Raw genomic sequence first — 4841 nt, 5'->3', positions numbered from 1 at the left:
TATGTGTGTCAAGTCTGAGGAGGAGGGGCCAAGTGAAAAAACCCCTCTCCAATATTTTGAATTTGGACTGCAATACCTAGTCCAACCACTCGGTGTCATTCCTACATTCAACACCCAATTCCGCGGGAAAGCCATGGACTTGGCAACACTGCCTAACATTAACCATCAATGAGCATTACACATTATAGTATTTTTGCATCTTTGTTCACTGTTAGTTCATGTTAGCTCAGCTCCATTAAATAATAATAGAAACAACTTTTATGTGAATTAGTATGAGTATTATTATTAATCAGACTCTTAAAGGGCAAGTTTGGTAACCTGTGATGCTTAATCAGGATTCACTTTGTGTTTGATGTGACCTGTTTCAAAACGAGCAGGTGTTGAAACATCAGTGCTCAGTTCTTCAGTGTGTCGAGATATGTTAACACTTGCTAGTGTACACTGGTATTCAGACCTCAACATTTTTGTTTCCACTTTTAAGGACGGGGACATCACATGCCTGTCCCATGCTAAGTGATAATACATTATCTCTCTCTTTTTTTTTTGGCATTGTGAAATTATATCATTTTTATACAGAATTGGATTGAAATCACACGTGTACACTGTGCAGTATGCAGTTCACTAGTACGTCACTGGAAGGAGAACTGATGTGAGTCACAAACACTGATAAACTCCTCTGATGACTAGTTTCTCCCTGGCTGAAACATTTAATCCCCTTTCATCAACGTGCATGGGCTGTGATCCTCACAGGTGTATGAGCGATGACAGAAACTGAGTCACAGCATGAAGTCACAAAACTCAGTGCTGTTTGTTTGTCTAGACTGTGAAATTGCAGGGTTTAGATGGATTGATTCCTCGAGATTGTTCTGTAGTGCCTTCAGCAGGTACGCAGTGTTACTATGAAGTTGCTTAGATGATCTAAGTGGCTTTTAATGTGTTCCTATCCAGTTGCTAGTGTGTCCTTGGTAATTGTTAGTGTGTTACATAGTGATTGTGAGAATGTTCTGGGTATGCTGACCTTATCAAGGGATAATAATAATAAAAGATAATAATTTATTCCCCCTCTTGTCTTTGCAAACCTTACTTTCTTCTGCGGACCATGAAATATCTCAGTTTTTGTCCATCAGTGATGCATTTCTGAAAATATCTTCTTTTATCTTCCACAAAAGAAAGTAAGTCACACATGTTTGGAAAGGCATGATGGCAGAATGTTCATTTTAGTGTGAACTGTCCCTTTAAGATCAATAGTTCCACTCTTTATGATCAGTTTTCCACTTGAAAATATTGTTCCTGGAATGGAATATGTTTTCTTGGCTTAGGTCTCAAAGTAACCTATGGTGATCAAGAGTTGTCTGAATACATAAGCTATGTGTGGTCCAACTATATACTATAATATAACACTGCAAATGACATGGTGCTTTAGGTTTGGACTCTGAGGAGTGTTAGTATAGTTGCTTATATACTGTCCCAAGTAAACACAGCTGTTATTCACAGCACAGAACTGAAAACATGTGTTCAGTTGCTGGTTTGTCTCCATAAATCTGTGCACAACAGAGCGCATGTCTGTATCTACCTGGCCACACTGCTTGCTCTTAACGTCTCTCTCAGCCTTTACAATCTCTCACTGATTTCCCTCCAGCCAGGTGAACATAACATGTTGTCTCGACAGCTGTTCCCTGAAATGCCTCGGGCATCTGAACGCTCAGCTGCTGCCCATGAAACACTGATATAACGTGAGCACTGACTCACCGTCTAGCAAAATGAATGCCTTCAGTCTGCTTTTACATCTACGCTACCGTAATGATACAAGGAAGTGAAAAGTGTGCTTAATTGAATTCTATGTGCACTTAAAGTGTGCTTCAGAACTTAAAAGTATATGAATTATATATAATAAACTGTACTTGCGGATAATAAATATTAATTAAATGCCACTTGTGTAGCCAACTTAAAGTGAGTTCACTTTCATTACTGTTTCTTAACTTACCTAAGAGCACTTTGTAAAATTAGAAATTTTAAAATCTTTCGTCATGTTGAAAGTAGTGCACTTAATTTGATGTGTTGAGTAACATACTAAAGCACATGTGCTTGATTATAGTTTTCACTGTAATGTGTTACTCAATATCACATTTAAAGTGAATATATTTTAAATGTGAAACTTCGTCATTACAAATGCGTATTTACAAATATATTTAATTGCATAACATACAACTTTCAATAGAATTTACATTAAAGTAGATTTTAGTTTGCCATAAATGCTTGTCAGTACATTCAGCAGTAAATTTTAACCATATTTCCGTGACAATATATTTATGAAATTTCATATAAAGATGTACTTAAGTTCTACTCTTAAGCGCTCTTAAGTAAAAAAAAAAAAAAAAAAAGTTATATAAATTTAAACTTTAATACATTTCATACAAGTGTCTGGAAACATTACATTCAGTTCACTCTTTGTTTAAAGTATATTATTTCCTTAATAAGTACTCTTTTAAAAGTGTACTTAAGTGTACTTCTTTTTCAGAATGGTGGGCTTTAAATGAAAAAAGACTGTCCTCTGCTGAAGTGTACAGACGTTATCTTGAGTTGGTTCATGGGAAGTGTCTCTCTCAGGTGAACTGAGGGGAAAGAGAGCGTGCACAGGTGAAGGATCATCTCCACGGACAGCAGTTGCTATCCACAGAGCTAAACTGAAAGATGGTTGTGCGGTTCAGCTGCTACTCATGAATGAACATGCCCATTATGACCCTGCTGTTACACATACTCCCAGCCAAATATATAAACAGAGTGTACGTCCCTAATTAAGCTCCACATAAACATCAATCTAATGAGCATTCAACATCTGAGTTCCTTTTCCCCCACACATAAATACAAATTATATGTGAGTGTGTGAGTGTGCAAGCCTATTTAAGTACCATTTATAAGAATTTTCCGTCCCAAACTCTCTTTACTGAAAGGCAAAACATTCTCATTACTGTAATAAAAACAAGCAAACAATATCTTCTTTGATTTTTAAGTTATTTACGCATAATGGTAGTATTGTTTCTAAAATTTGAAATTTAGAGATCGTCTTCACATCAGTGTTCAAACCTTGATGCCTTTTAATACATTTTTTGTTCTTGCCTGGTTGCATTTTGTTTCTTTCTGTTTCTTTAGCAGCTGAAAGGGATGTGTATTGTGTAAAGGTGGAAGCGGTTTCCCCACTCACCGTCACATTAGAATAAAAAGGACAGTGTCACAGAACACATATGCACTTGAGCCCAGATGCATCAAACACTCAGATGTTAATGATCTGTGATTGTATTGCGAGGTGAGACTCTCCTAACATCACTCCTTGTGTGACGTAACACACAGCTGGAGGACGCTGCTCTTCTGCTGGATTCCTGCTCGGTTTTGAGATCTGGATGAATGCTTTTGTCACATGCATTGCTGTAATACATACAAAGGCAGTTTCTATTTGTCTCAAGAGCTTATTTGACTCAGAAAACACTGAAACGTGTCCTATCATCATTTACCAGTATCCCACAAAAGGGAATATTTATCTGGGCTCTGATTGACTTCACATGAGGAAGGTTTCGTTGCTCTGGTTTGGACGCCATCAGGCAGCAGCTCAGTTGCTCCATATGGAAATCAGATTTTAAGAGATTTTAAGAGACTGTATGAGTTTTGACCACAATGATCCAAATCACCAGGGTTTCCCAGCATGTAATTTTATTGGACACTTGAAACCATTTATTTTATGATATAAATATCTTAACCTTACAAAAAATGGCCCTGTGTGGTAAAGTGATGGCAATACCATGGTGCTTTAATAAAAAAGATGTAAAAAAAAAAAAAAAAAAAAAAAAAATTTATTCTCCAAAGTACAAACATTTACATGGTGCTTACATTAAAACAAGAATAAAATACTATTAAAAATTAATGAATTATAAAAATGAATCTAAATATATTTTTAGATACATGAAGTGAACAAGTGACATATATAGTGTATATATAATAATATTCGGTAACACTTTAGAATAAGGTTCCATTAGTTAATGTTAGTTAATATATTAATTAACATGAACAAACAATGAATAATACATTTATTACTGTATTTATTCATCTTCCTTATTCTAAACCTTATTCTAAAGTGTTACCTAATATTCTTATATTGTGTATGTTTTATATACACACTATGTATCATTTGTTCACTTTTTATGTTTACATCTAAATACGTTTACATTAGTTTTTTTATTATTAATTATTAAATGTAGTATATGGTAGTTTAATATGGCAATCCTTTTCAACCACGGCATCAAATATTATAAATATTTGATACTGTTACTATATACTAAGGCATTACAAAGAATTTCAGGTTAAAAAAAGGGTCAAATGCTATGTAAAAAGGCTGTGAAGGTCCAAAAATCTTTTTTTTTTAAAGGTTACAAATAGCTAGTTTTATTTAATCTATCACTTTTTTTTCATAAGCTTGAGAACACTTTTTGTTAATTAATGTATGATGCTGAAATTGAGGAGATTAAGTAAATGTTCATATAATAATAATAATTATTACTATTATTTTAAAGTTCCATAAAAACATATCAATTATTATTTATCTCTTTTATAAACGTAAAGCAAAGAACAAATGCTAATATTTTATTTTAATGAAATTGTATTATTTTATAAAAGAAGAGGTGTTTGGGCAGATGGATTAAAATAGTGTACAAACAAATATCTCGAGTCTGGGGAAACTGGGTTATGAATAGATTATAAACAGGATTGATTCACGTCTTTACTAAAATGAATTCGCTTTCAGTAGCGCGCGCCGACTCTCGCGAGATTTCAGTTTGAACTGATATCTGAGC

Source organism: Carassius auratus, linkage group LG44F (assembly GCF_003368295.1).
Source record: "Carassius auratus strain Wakin linkage group LG44F, ASM336829v1, whole genome shotgun sequence".
Lineage (NCBI taxonomy): Eukaryota > Metazoa > Chordata > Actinopteri > Cypriniformes > Cyprinidae > Carassius > Carassius auratus.
The sequence above is the reverse complement of the archived record's forward strand: the minus strand, read 5'-3'. Positions refer to the sequence as shown.